This window comes from Protopterus annectens, chromosome 10.part0 (genome assembly GCF_019279795.1).
Source record: "Protopterus annectens isolate FY-2018-M chromosome 10.part0, PAN1.0, whole genome shotgun sequence".
NCBI classification, from domain to species: Eukaryota; Metazoa; Chordata; order Ceratodontiformes; family Protopteridae; genus Protopterus; species Protopterus annectens.
In genome coordinates, this window is record NC_056744.1 from 970501607 (window position 1) to 970516957 (window position 15351).

At 44.5% G+C, this 15351-nt stretch overlaps 1 protein-coding gene across 1 annotated transcript in view; it reads left to right on the forward strand.

The window, feature by feature from the left end:
* Positions 1-15351, forward strand: part of XPR1 (xenotropic and polytropic retrovirus receptor 1) — a 2667923-nt gene that overhangs the window by 69737 nt on the left and 2582835 nt on the right. The gene's annotated exons all lie outside the window — the stretch shown is intronic.

Sequence of the window (15351 nt, forward strand, 5' to 3'; positions counted from 1 at the left end):
TGTGCTTTAATCTTAGTAATCCATTTAAGTTCCATTTCTTACGTCTTATTTATTATGTTACCCATCCTTACCCCATCTTTCACAGTATTTAGTACAGTAAACCTAAACTGATGTTGTTCCCCCTGTTCGAAAGTGTGTTTTGCTATCGCACTATGTTTGTCCCTTCCTAGTACAATACAGGGGATGTTTTATATGCTCTCTCAGGTGTTTATTAGTTTTGCCCACATAGAAAGATTTGCAACTTGTACAGTGGGCAAGGTACACCAGGTTTTTATTGTTACAATTTGCCATAAACTTCATCTTGTGTTCCTTACCTTTGTCTGGATGTATAAATACATTTGTTTCATATATAAATTCACAAAACGCACAGTTATTACATTTCTTCGTTCCTGTCTCGCACGAAGATTAAGTCAAGGCCTCTATCCTTTTCGGATGACATCATAATGTCTGTTTAAGTGATCTAGTATTCCTACAAGTCACATAGGGCCTCTGTTTACAATCTCTGCCATCTGCTTATCTACTTGTAACACATGCCAATTGTTTTGAATAATTACCTTCACCCCTTTATTGTCACTAGAGTAAGTGAAAGTAAGTGCAACATTATTTAAATATGTATTGGACCCTCATGTTTATGACCTGAAAAGTAGGGTTTAGCTTTTGTGTGTCTCAACCCTTTAACCTGGTTACATGCTGTCTCTGTATCTTGTAGTTTATAGGCCCTTCTTGTAAAATCAATATTAAGCTGATGTAACTCCTCCTTCTCAAAGTCCATATCCCTGTCGGTCAATCTCGGACCCTTCATAGCTTGACCTTTCAGTATGTTATTAAATACATGCTGAAGTTGCATACTAGTTCTATGCACGTGTGTGGCATGTTGACACTCCTTTTTATACCTAGTATGAAATATTCTCTCCTTATTTCTATTAATTCTAATATCTAGAAAATTGATCAGACTACGAGTGATTTTCAGTAAATTTATGAAATGTACTACTATTGAAATAATCATCATATTCAAGCAATTGTACTTCACTTCCATTCCATAATAGGAAGAGACTGTCAACAAAAATGACAATAAAATTCTAAGTATTGCTTGGATAGTTCATGTTCAATCAAAATTTTTAGCTCCCATTCAGCCATGACCATATTGGCGTAGTTATTGGCACATGATGTGCTCATAGCTACGCCAGAGGTCTGCACATAATATTTATCATCAAATGAAAAATATTACATTCCAGCACTAATTCCAATAAGAAACAAATGAAATCAATGTGTTGTTCTGTATAAATTTTCTTACGTGCCAAGAACCTTTTAACCATCGTTATTCCTTCTAACTTAGGAATAACCGTGAATAACGAGGTGAAATCAAGGTGTAATATTCCTGCAAAAATTGTTTGCTATCACATAATATATATTCATGTTCATGTAACAGGCTTCAGCTGTTTCTCGATGTATATTGATAGTGGCTCAGTAAGCCAGCCGCTGCTGGCCACTATAGGTCTAAATGGTGGTGTATAAGGTTTCTTATGAATTTTAAGCATACCCTGTAAGATGGGGACTTTTGGACATTCAACTATTAAATATCTAAACAAATCCTTTGTAATAATATAATTATTCTTGCATTCAATTGAAGCATTTAACACGATGTTGAACTTTCATAATGTATTCTTTGTCAACAATTTTATATACCTTTTCATTTTGTAACATTTCTTTTATAGTTTCAAAATAATATGTTCTATTCATTATGACTATCAAACCACCTTTATCTGCTGGTCAAATCACTATATTGTTAACAGCTTAAAGCCCTTTGAGCTCTTGTTTCTCTTTTAGGGTTAAATTTTCAAACCTATTTTTCACGCTCATATTTCCTTTTTCAAAATAGTCATATACTTGTTTTTCACACACTTCATAAAAAACACCTAGCACTGGATGACATTGTGGATTATATACACTAGGTTTTCTGAAAATGAACACTCCATCCTGATTTTCAGCAGTAAATAACAGTTTCAACTGTACATGTCTCATAAATAATTTTAAATCAATCAAAACATTCGACAGTTCTGCACGTTGGGCTGGAATAAAGGAAAGCCCTTTATTCAGAACTTCACATTCAATGTCTGTTAAATACCTGGAAGATATGTTCCTTATTAGTTGTTCTCTATCGGATGTCCTTCAAGAATGCAACTGCAGTCATAACAAGTGGGTTGTCCTGCCTCAGGCAGCCCTCGGTCGGCCGGATTCCAAAGTCTGGGTCCGACGTCGGCTGATGTCGCATTTCTCTCCGATGTCAGAGTGGCTGGAGTACATAAGCATCAGCCGACGCCATTTTCTAAAGTCTTTCTTGCCGCGCGGTGCCCGAAGCAGAAGCAGTTCGCAAGTGCCGGTCGGTCAGCTCCTGTATTCTACGATACCGAAGTCATCAAAAAAGCTAAGTACCCCGTTGGGGACCTTTTCTTGCCTCAGCCGATGTCAGAAATTACTGAAAAAGTTAACAATTGTCTTTTTTGTGGTAAACAAATACCTCATAAGGATTTCCACTCTTACTGCCTCCCTTGCCTGGGCCCAGACCACGACGTCTCGGCCTGTGTAGCCTGTGCTCGCTTCAACAAGCGCCGGGCGGAGTTCGCTGAAGATTTTTTCGGTGATAAATTTGCTTACACCATGCCGTCGGACCTTCCGACATCGCAAACTCCCAAAAAGCGAAAAGACCGGGACCGACATCCTCGGCCCGCGTCTACCTCCGACTCCACGCCAAAACCTAGCGCGAGTGCTCCGGTTCCCTCTGAGACGGTCTCTCCACTGCTCCGAACCGAAGACACCGCATTACCGACGACTCCGATTCCAGACATTACTCCGACGCCAGTTATAGATTTTCCTCCGGATACCGAAACCGAGGAAATGCCCAAGACCATTGCTGTAGACAAGGTCACTCCTGCACATGGAGCTGCCAGGCCTCCTATGGCCATGTCTATTAAGGCCTACACTAAGGCTAAGGCAGCCAGCAAAACAAAACAGATTACTTCTAAATCCTTACCTCAGCCGACTCCGGAGACACAAATTATGTCCATGGCTGCTGATTTAATTTCCATGATTAGAGGTTCACAGGCCCATCCTGAGAGAGCATCCCGGCCTCCTCCTGATAAAAGGCCCCGGGTTGAACCCTCTGACCCTACTCCTTCAGATGAAGACTCTGAGGGCTCTGTCCACTCTGATAGCCAGGAAGAGCTCTTCCAGACCTATGAGGACTCGGATGCAGAAGATTCCATCCCTTGGCCTCCCCTCCTGAGGATATTTCTTTTGGGGAAGTTCTGCACACCATGAGGGAACATTTCAAGTGGCAAGGACAGGAATATTCTGATTCTAGGAAACGCCTTAGGACTTTCCTTAAGAAGCCTCAGCACAGGCCCTTAGCTATTCCTCCTGTACTTGATGTTCTGGATGATTTGTATTCTGACTCTAGTGCTACCCCGATTCTCTTCCTCCTGCTCCAGCCAAGCCAGACAGGTATTACAGGGTCCCAGATACTCATTCCCATTTATTCAGGGCCCATACTGCTGATTTGGAAACTATTTCACAGGGGCCTAAAGGAGTTTCAGCCTCCACCTCAAAAAATCCTTTGCCCTCCAACAGGGAAGCGAGGTCATTAGAGAGATGGGGTAAAAAGGTTTACACATCCACTACCTTATCTATGAGAGCTTTAAATTGCCTTTTTCATATGTTACAATATCAGGATTATCTCTTAGAAGATTTACAAAAAACATTAGCTTCTCCTGATCCTTTAGACAGGAAGACTTTGCAGGAAGCTGTCCATAACACTCAGCAAGTAAGCAATCACTTCCTGCAGTGTGGATATGATGCACTGGAAGCTTCATGTAGGGCAGCTATGACAGGGGCAGTGATTCGTAGACATGCTTGGTTAAAAGATCAACCTCTACCAGATCATGTAAAAGCAAAGCTTCTGGATGCACCTTTGGAAAAGAACAAGCTTTTTGGTGCAAATGCTAAGGATGTGTTAAAGACCATCGAAGAAAAAGCAAAATCAGTTCAGACTGTGAAAGATTTCCTCCAAGTTCAACCCCCCAGGTTCAGTAGGAATTGGCCTTCAAAAAACTGGTCCTTTCCTAATCCAGAAAAGTTTCAAAGGGGTAAGAACAGACGTGGCCAAGGAAGAGGCCAATACAGAGGCCCTTACAGGGGACGGCAATGGCAGCCAGGAAACCAAAGAAGTGATGCAGGGGTTTCACCTGCCCATCAACCACAAACTCAATGACTTTCCTCTACTACCGCCTACCAGGGAACAACTAGAAGCTCCCTTGCGGAAATTATCTCTGTTTGCAGAAAACTGGCACAGACTGACAAAGGACAAATGGATTTTGGACATTATAGACCGAGGGTACAGGTTTCATTTTCATACCTTACCAAGAAAACAAGGCATGCCAAACCTACCACAAAATCAGAGGGCAGAGGCTATCAAGCAAATCACTCTGCTGACTCGAATGAAAGCAATAGAAAGAGTTCCACAACAAGAACAAGACCAGGGCTTTACTCAAGACTGTTCCTTGTTCCAAGAAAAGAATCTCAATGGAGACCAATACTGGACTTGTCCGCATTAAACACCTTTCTCATAGTACCAAAGTTCAAAATGCTGACTCTACAGCACCTCCTTCCCATGCTGGGCAAGGAGTCGTGGCTGATTACTCTGGACCTCAAGGAGGCATACCTGCATGTCCCTATCAGACACAGCTGCAGAAGATACCTCAGATTTCTTGCAGGGCCAGAGCATTATCAATTCTCAGCATTGCCATTTGGCTTATCTACTGCGCCCAGAGTATTTACAAAATGCCTGGCTTCAGTGATTGCTCATTGCAGGCTCCAGGGAATACAAATTTACCCGTACCTGGACGACTGCCTCATTCAAGCGGACGACAAATTGATGTTGACAAAAAACCTGGATTATGTCATACGATTACTTCAAGCTCTGGGACACACAGTCAACTTCCAAAAGTCAAGACTGCAGCCATCCCAGCAAATAATCTTCTTAGGAGCCAAACTAGACACAGCCTCTCAGATGGCTTACCTGACAGAAGACAAGCAAGAGAAGTTAACTCATTACTTCAAAGGTTTAGCAAAACGCACCCAGATGACTGCAAGGAGATTCCTACAGGCCCTGGGTTACATGGCATCCTGCATTCTACTGGTTCCATTAGCAAAATTACACATGAGAAAGCTTCAATGGTACCTAAAAAGCATTTGGTCTCAACACAGCAACAACTTGGAGACAATCATACCACTCATTCCATGCCTACAAAAGGAATTCCTATGGTGGGCCTCGGTGAGCCAGGAAAACACAGGTATGTCTTTCAAAAAACCACAGATAACACAGACCATGACTACAGACGCCTCAGACCTTGGATGGGGGGCGCACATGGAAGGCAGGTGTATACAAGGACAATGGTCTCCAAAGGAAACACATCTGCATATAAACCAAAAGGAAATGCTGGCAGTAATGCATGCCATCGAGGCTTTTCAACACCAACTCCAGCAAGGCCATTTAATGATACGGACAGACAACACCACTGTAATGTGGTACATAAACAAGCAGGGGGGCACCCACTCTTATCCCCTTTGCAGACTGACAATGCAGCTTTGGGAGAAATCACTGAGCCTAAACATCCAGTTACAATCCCAGTTTGTTCCAGGAAAAGACAATGTGTTGGCGGACAGCCTAAGCAGGAATTTCACAGATCCACACGAGTGGAGGTTACATCCGAAGGCCTTCAGACAACTCACTCGACATGGGGCAAGCCAGAAGTGGACCTATTTGCCTCTCACCTCAACCATCTTCTACCAAAATTTTGCACAAGGACATACCATCCAAAAGCTTGGAAAATAGATGCCCTCTCATTCAACTGGAACTCCCTAGCAATCTATGCATTCCCACCTCTGCCACTGATGACCTCAGTATTACTAAAGATCAAAGCAGAGAAGCCCAAGGGAATCATAATAGCTCCGGACTGGCCAAGACAACACTGGTACCCACTACTACGGAGCATATGTCACACCAGGAGGCGGGCCCTCCCTCAGTGGCCTCTACTTTTGACTCAACACAATTTCGAAACACTGCATCCAAATCTTCAGACACTGCAGCTAACAGCCTGGGAGATCCCATAAATAACTTCAGCTTATCTCTCTCCAAGGAAGTTCAGCGGATACTAACAGAGGCTCGAAGACCATCCACCAGAAAGGTTTACTTAGCAAAGTGGAAAAGATTCAGCAATTGGAATACCAGCAAGGGACATGATGCATCATTGTTGAACATCCCACTCATCTTGGAATATTTGGCAGATATGGTAAAGAACGGCCTCTCATATTCTTCCATAAAGATACATGCATCTGCTATTTCAGCTAGATACAACACTGATCCTCCTGTTTTCTCTCACCCCTTGCTAAGACAATTCCTCAGGGGAATCAAGAACATTAACCCACCAAGAAAGGCCCCAGTGCCAGCCTGGGACCTCAATTGTGTCTTAGAAAAACTGACTCTACCTCCTTTTGAGCCAGCAGCTTCAGTTGACTTGCAATTTCTCTCATGGAAGACAGCTTTCCTGTTGGCAATTACCTCAGCAAGAAGGGTTTCGGAGCTACAGGCCCTAATGGCAGTACCACCCTTTATTATTTTCCACAGAGACAGGGTTTCATTAAGGACCAACCCTACTTTTATGCCAAAGGTGGTATCTAGGGTTTCTCTAAATCAAGCCATTCATCTGCCTGCTATCTTCTCCAATCCAGAGAATAAGGGGGAAAGACTTTTGCATACCTTGGACATTCACAGACAACTTCGATACTACCTGGACAGAACCAAGGCCAGTAGGAAGTCTGAACAACTTTTTGTAGCTTACGCCCCTGCAGTCCAAGGAAAAGCAATTTCAAAACGGACTATTTCTAAATGGATTGGACATTGCATCAGATTCTGCTATTCCTTTCATGGAAAGACTGTTCCAGCCAATGTCAGACCACATTCCACCAGAGCTACAGCCACCTCTACAGCATTCTTAAGAGGGGTGCCTACCAAGGACATTCTAGAAGCTGCTACATGGAGCTCCGTGCATACATTCTCCAAACACTACAATCTTCCTCTATATTCCAGATCCAGAGCAGGCTTTGCTTCGGCAGTCCTGCAGGGTTTGATTGCCACACCATCTCTTTCCTAGAGCATACCTCCTCCCCCAGCTAAGCTATGGTATTCTACCCACTTGTTATGACTGCAGTTGCATTCTTGAAGGACATAGTACAGTTTTGTACCTACCATAAATGTAGATGTCCGATAGACATGCAACTGCAGTCGGATTTTCCCTCCCTCCATACCCCTCTATGCCTAGGGTCCACTCCTATCCCTGTTATTCTTAGCTGGGGATATCTATTATGGTGTATTTGTTTTATTGCTCATTTATTTGTTTGGAATCCTGTTTTTGTCTTCCAATTTGATTACAGCCTTCCTTGGAGGGCACCTGGCATCTGGGGCAAGAAACACTGAAGAAAATGGCGTCGGCTGATGCTTATGTACTCCAGCCGCTCTGACGTCGGAGAGAAATGCGACATCAGCCGACGTCGGATCCAGACTTTGGAATCCGGCCGACCGAGGGCTGCCTGAGGCAGGACAACCCACTTGTTATGACTGCAGTTGCATGTCTATCGGACATCTACATTTATGGTAGGTACAAAACTGTACTTTTCCACATTTTCTTTGTGTTCATGTTCATTTCCTGAAGCATTGTCTTTTGTTTCTTCCTCGTTGGTCTACAACTTCTATTGATTGTTTCCTCTTTGAATGAATTGGTAGAGGCAAGGAAAAAAAACAGTTCCTAGGTAGACACCATAATTTTAGTCTTACTCCATTCATGAGGCACAAAGCCTGTTTGGAGGCTACAGTTAAACAGGAATTTCAGAGGACCTGATAGGTCATGTTTCATGATCTTTAGAAGACATCCTGAGATATTGTCTGGGCCCGGTGATGCAGGGTTCTTGGCTTTAGAGAGAGCATTAAGGACCTGCTCCCAAGTGATAGCAGAGGGAGTTATATTTGATTGTATTTCCTAAGGGAAGTTTGAGGAGAAGACAGGGATTAGTTGGAGCTGAATTTGTTGGCCAGTAGGTTGGCTATGTCTGGATCAGTATCTCCTTCTTTTGGCTGTTCCCATTAAGGGTCACGACAGCGGATCATCTGTTTCCATTTCTTCCTGTCCTCTGCATCTTGCTCTGTCACACCAATCACCTGCATGTCCTCTCTCACCACATCCATAAATTGTCTTGGGGCTTCCTCTTTTCCTCTTACCTGGCCCCCAGCAGTTTCATCCTTAGCATCCTTTTCTCAATATACCCAGCATCCCTCCTCAGCACATGTCCAAACCAATGCAGTCTCGCCTCTCTGGCTTTGTCTCCAAACCATCCAACCTGGGCTGACCCTCTAATATACTTATTCCTAATCCTGTCTACCCTTGTCACTCCCAGTGCAAATCTTAACATCTTTAACCCTGCCACATCCAGCTCTGACTCATGCCTTTTTGTCAATGCCACCGTTTCCAACCCATATAACATAGCTGGTCTCACTACCCTCATGTAGACCTTCCCTTTCACTCTTACTGGTACTCATCTGTCACAAGTCACTCCTGACACTCTTCTCCACCCACTCCATCCTGCCTGTACTCTCTTCTTCACCTTTCTTCCACACTCGCCATTACTCTAAACTGTTGATCCCAAGTATTTAAACTCATCCACCTTCTCCAGCTCTACTCCCTGCATCCTCACCATTCCTCTACCTACCTCTCATTCACACACATATATTCTCTTAGTCCTGCTGACCTTCATTCCTCTCCTCTCTAGAGCATATCTCCACCTCTCCAGGGTCTCCTCAACCTGTTCCCTACTCTCACTACATATTACAATGTCATCTGCAAACAACATAGTCCATGGGGACTTCTGTCTGATCTTGTTTGTCAACCTGTCCATCACCACTGCAAATAAGAAAGGGCTCAGAGCTGATCCTTGATCATCCACCTTAAACGCATCTGTCACTCCCACTGCACATCTCACCACTGTCACACTACCCTTGTACATATCCTGTACCACTCTTACATACTTCTCTGCCACTCCCGACTTCCTCATACAATACTACAACTCCTCTCTAGGCACCCTGTCATATGCTTTCTCCAAGTCCACAAAGACGCAATGTAGCTCCTTCTGACCTTCTCTGAACTTCTTCGTCAACACTCTCAGAGCAAACATTGCATCTGTAGTGCTCTTTCCTGGCATGAAACCATACTGCTGATTACTAATTATCACCTCCCTTCTTAACCTAGCTTCTACTACTCTTTCCCATGATTTCATGCTGTGACTGATCAGTTTTATTCCTCTGTAGTTACTATAGTTCTGCACATCACCCTTATCTTAAAAGTCATTACCAGAACACTTTTTCTCCACTCCTCAGGCATCCTCTCAATTTCCAAGATTTCAGTAAACACTCTGGTTAAAACTTCAACTGCCATTTTTCCTAAACACCTCAAAGCTTCCACAGGTATATCATCTGGACCAACAGCCTTTCCATTCTTCATCCTCTTCATAGCTATTCAGATGTCACACCAAGCACCTTTCTAGCAGTCTCCCTTACTAGCTCTGTTGTAGTTAACCAGCTGTTCGGTAACTCTTCACTGTCACCCAGTGCCTGTCTTAACTCTTCTGGCTCAGTATAGATAGCTCAATTTACAATGAGCTCTGCACACAATTTTGTATTGCTTTTCAGGTTGCGGACATAGATAAAGAATGCATTGTGGTTCTTAGCTTGGGAGGCCAAATTTACCTCAAAGGTGGCTTTGGTAGACTTTATTTGTTTGATTTCCTTGTTTAGTTTGAGTGCTTTTATCCTTCTGGGTGCTGCACCTCCTAAGTTTTGCCATGATTTTCGTCTTCCTGTTATACATCCTATTGATGTGATTTTACCAGGGTGGCTTGTTTTTTGAGTTATTTTTATACTTCTTCCTATTGGGAACATCTGCCTCCTATGCAGGTATTAATATGCCTGTATAGGGTTTCTGTGAACAGTTCTGCATAGGCAACAGTGTTCTCCGGTTTTATGGGGGTTTTGAAATTTTGCCAGCCTATCACATAATAGAAGGAACTAGCCTTAGAGTAGTTTCTAAATATGTCAAGGTTAGCTGGGGTACCAGATTTTATTTTTACTTCAAAGGAGACCATTTTGTGGTCTGACCTTACCAGAGAAGACATTACACAAGGGGTTGTGCAGCACTGTCCCATATTAGTGAGGACCAGATCCAGTATAGTTACTGTAGAATAGTGTGTGTATGTTGTACCTTTAAGAAGCATTTCAAGGTTGGCACGTGCATATGAATAGCCAGAACGTGTTAACATCAGTGCCATTTTGTGAGTGCAGCCATAGAGAGTATGTATGAGTGTAATAGCTAGATGTCCTTCAAGAATGCAACTGCAGTCCTGACATATGGGTTGTCCTACCTCAGGCAGCCCTTCGGTCGGCCGGATTCCAAAGTCTGGGTCCGACGTCGGCTGATGTTGCCTCCTCCCCGACGTCAGAGCGGCTGGGGTATAAAGGCATCAGCCGACGCCATCTTCTTCAGTCTTTCTTGCCACGCGGTGCCCGAAGCAGAAGCAGTTCGCAAGTGCCGGTCGGTCAGCTCCTGTGTTTTCAGTTACCGAAGTCATCTAAAAAGCTAAGTACCCCGTTGGGGAACATTTTTTCTTGCCTCAGCCGATGTCAGAACAAATTGAGAAAGTTAATAATTGTTTGTCTTGTGGTAAACAAATACCTCATAAGGACTTCCATTCCTACTGCCTCCCTTATCTGGGCCCAGACCATGACGTCTCGGCCGGTGCTGCCTGTGCTTGTTTTAATAAGCGCACTCTCAAGCGCCGGGCAGAATTTGCCGAAAACTTTTTTGGCGAATCCTTCGCTTACAACATGCCGTCGGAACAACCGACAGCACAAACTACCAAGAAACGTAAGGACCGGGACAGACATCCTCGGCCCACGTCTTCCACCGATTCTACACCTAAGCCCTCCGCGAGTGCTTCGGTCCCTTCGGAAGCGATTATTCAACCGCTCCAGGCCGACGACACCGCATTAACACGCTCCTCGGTCTCTGAGACTACACCGGTGCCAGTTGTTGATTTTCCTCCAGAAACCGAAGTTATTGATCTACCCGACACCATTCCTTTGGACAAGGTTACCCCTGCACGTGGTGCAGCTAGGCGTCCTGTATCCATGTCCATCAAGGCCTTTGCACGTGCTAAGGCCACCAGCCAGGCCAAGGCCCATCCTAAGCCTACCTCTCAGGCTCCTTCTTCTGATAGACAGATCATGTCTCTTGCTGCAGACCTAATCTCTCTTGTTAGGGGGTCTCAGCCCCATCCAGACAGAGGTTCTCAGCCACCTGCAGAAAAAAAGGCCTAGAACTGAGCAGGCAGACAACCTCTCTTCAGATGAAGCCTCTGGGGATTCTGAGCATTCAGATACCCAAGAAGAATCCTTCCAAGCCTATGAGGACTCTGATGCTGAGGAATCTTTTCCCTCTGCCTCTCCTCCTGAGGATTTTTCTTTCGGTGAAGTCCTACACTCCATGAGGGAACATTTTAAGTGGCAGGGTCAGGAATTCTCTGACTCTAGGAAAAGGCTCCGTACCTTCCTCAAGTTACCCCAACACAGACCTTTGGCTATCCCTCCAGTTTTGGATGTCCTGGATGATGTATTTTCAGACTCCAGTGCTTCCCCGGATTCTCTCCCTCCTGCTCCTGTTAAGCCAGACAGATATTACAGGGTCCCTGACACTCAGAAGCATTTCTTTAAGGCCCAATCTGTGGATCTAGGAACTATTTCACAGGGCCCCAAAGGAGTGGCTTCTTACTCGGCCAAAAATCCACTACCAGCTGACAGGGAAGCAAGGTCCCTGGAGAGATGGGGTAAAAAAGTTTATACCTCTACCACCCTTGCCATGAGGTCACTTAACTGCCTTTTTCATATGTTTAAGTACCAGGATTTTTTACTGGATGATTTGCAGAAAAAGCTAGCCTCTCCTGTGATAGAAAGGCATTGCAGGATTTGGTTCATAACTCTCAGCAGGTTAGTAACCATTTTCTTCAGTGTGGTTATGATGCATTGGAGGCTTCATGTAGGGCAGCCATGACAGGGGCTGTTATCCGTAGACATGCTTGGTTGAAAGAGCAGCTTCTGCCGGATCATGTTAAAGTAAAGCTCCTGGACGCACCTCTGGATAAACAGAAGCTTTTTGGTGCTAATGCTCAGGATGTGCTGAAGTCTATTGAGGAGAAGGCAAAATCAGTACAGACAGTAAAAGATTTCCTCCAGGTTCAGCCACCCAGATTCAGCAGAAATTGGCCTTCAAAAAATTGGTCCTTTCCAGACTCAGACAAGTTAGAAAGGGGAAAGAACAGGCGTGCACGAGGTAGAGGGCAATACCGAGGCTCCTACAGGGGACGCCAGTGGCAACCTCAAAATCAAAGAAGTGGCACAGGTACTTCACCTGCACCGCAGGGACAATCACAATGACTTGCCTATCACTCCGCCTACCAAAGCTCAAAGAGAAGCACCTTTAGGCGGAAAATTATCTCTATTCTCAACAAACTGCCACATTATAACAAAGGACAAATGGATTCTGGACATAATACACAGAGGTTACAGATTCCACTTCCATACTTTACCAACAGGACAAGGCATGCCAAACCTGCCACAAAATCAAAGGGCAGAGGCACTCAGAGAAGTCTCAAAGCTGTTAAAAATAAAAGCAATAGAGAAGGTTCCTCCTCAGGAACAAGGCCAGGGATTTTATTCAAGACTGTTCCTTGTTCCAAGAAAAGAAAAGCAATGGAGGCCTATTTTGGACTTGTCCGTTCTAAATACTTTTCTCATGGTGCCAAAATTCAAGATGCTGACGTTACAGCAACTTCTTCCCATGCTGGGCAAGGGGTCTTGGCTGGTTACTCTGGACCTCAAGGAGGCATACCTGCATGTCCCTATCAGACACAGTTGCAGAAGATACCTCAGATTTCTTGCAGGAACAGAGCACTGTCAATTCTCAGCATTGCCGTTTGGCTTATCTACTGCGCCCAGAGTATTCACGAAATGCCTGGCATCAGTAGTGGCACATTGCAGACTCCAGGGGATTCAAATATGTCCTTACCTGGACGACTGCCTCATACAAGCAGACAGCAAACAAACCTTGATAAAACACTTGGATTATGTCATTCAATTGCTGCAGGCTTTGGGGTACACAGTCAACATTCAAAAATCAAGAGTACTGCCATCCCAAGAGATTATTTTTCTAGGAGCAAAGCTGAACACACAGCTACAAATGGCCTTCCTCACAGAGGAGAAACAAGAGCATTTAACCGATTACTTTAAAAGCCTAGCAAAACTAACCCACCTGACCGCAAGGAAAACCCTGCAGGCCCTGGGGTTCATGGCATCTTGCATTCTTCTAATCCCTCTAGCAAGACTTCACATGAGAAAACTACAATGGTACCTAAAAAGCTTGTGGTCTCAACACAGCCACAACCTGGAAGACCTAATACCACTCATACCATGCCTGCATAGGGAATTTGTGTGGTGGGCTCAAGCAAGTCACTTAAACGAAGGCATGCCTTTCAACAAACCTCCAACAAGTCAAACTATTACAACAGACGCCTTAGACCATGGATGGGGGGCGCACATGGATGGCATATGCATTCAAGGGCAATGGACTCCCATGGAAATGCATCAGCACATAAATCAAAAAGAAATGTTGGCAGTGATACATGCAATAGAAGCCTTTGGAAAATCTCTTCAGCAAGGTCATCTGCTAATAAGGACACACAACACCACTGTCATGTGGTACATAAACAAACAAGGGGGCACTCATTCCTATCCCCTCTGCAGACTAACAATGACTCTTTGGGAAAAGTCCCTGAACCTGAACATCTACTTGCAATCCCAGTTTGTTCCGGGCAAGGACAGTGTTCTGGCAGACAGGTTGAGCAGAAATTTCTTGGATCCACACGAATGGATGCTACACCCACGCATATTCTCACAAATAACAACTGCATGGGGAAGACCAGACATAGACCTCTTTGCATCTCATCTCAATCATCATCTGGAAAGGTTTTGCACAAGGATACACCATCCTCTAGCCTGGAGAACGGATGCTCTTTCCTTCAGCTGGAACGCCCTAACAATTTATGCATTCCCTCCTCTACCTTTACTCACCAAGGTGTTACTGAAGATCAAGGCAGAACAACCGAGAGGAATTTTGATAGCTCCAGACTGGCCAAGGCAACACTGGTATCCACTGCTACTGAGCATAACTCACTCCACACCGTGGCCCTTGCCTCAATGGCCTCCGCTCCGCTCCTGACTCAACACAATTACAAGGCAGTTCATCAGAACCTGCAAACCTTAAAGCTGGCAGCTTGGAGAATTCCATGACTGGAACCCATGACTCCCTCTCCAAAACAGTTCAGGACATTTTGCTGGAGGCACGCAGACCTTCCACCAGAAAAACCTATTCGGCCAAATGGAAGAGATTCATCATCTGGAATGTCAACAAGGGCCAGGATGCATCACTGATGAACATACCTCAGATATTAGAATACTTGGCAGAAATGTTTCACAGTGGCCTCTCATACTCTTCCATCAAAATCCACGCTTCAGCTATCTCTGCACATTACAACTGTGATCCACCTGTGTTTTCGCATCCCTTGCTAAGACAGTTTCTAAGAGGTATAAAGAATATCAAACCTCCAAGGAAACAACCAATTCCTGCATGGGACCTCAATTACGTCTTGGAAAAATTAACTCTTCCTCCTTTTGAACCAGCAGCATCTTCAGAAATGCAATTTCTCTCTTGGAAAACGGTTTTCCTGTTGGCAGTCACCTCAGCAAGAAGAGTCTCGGAGATACAGGCCCTCATGGCAGTTCCTCCTTTTCTCATCTTTCATCAGGACAGAGTTTCCCTTAGGACCAATCCTTCCTTCATGCCTAAGGTGATATCCAGAGTGTCACTAAACCAAGCAATTCACCTGCCTTCCTAACCCTCAAAACAAAGGGGAAAAGCTGTTGCATACTTCAGACATTCAGACAACTACACTACTACTTGGACAGAACAAAGTCTACCAGGAAGTCTGACCAACTGTTTGTAGCCTATGCTGCTGGGACACAAGGAAAGGCAGTCACCAAACAAACTATCTCAAAATGGATTGGGAACTGCATCAGATTCTGTTACTCCTTCCATGGAAAGAGTGTGCCAGCTAATATTAGACCACACTCCACCAGAGCTA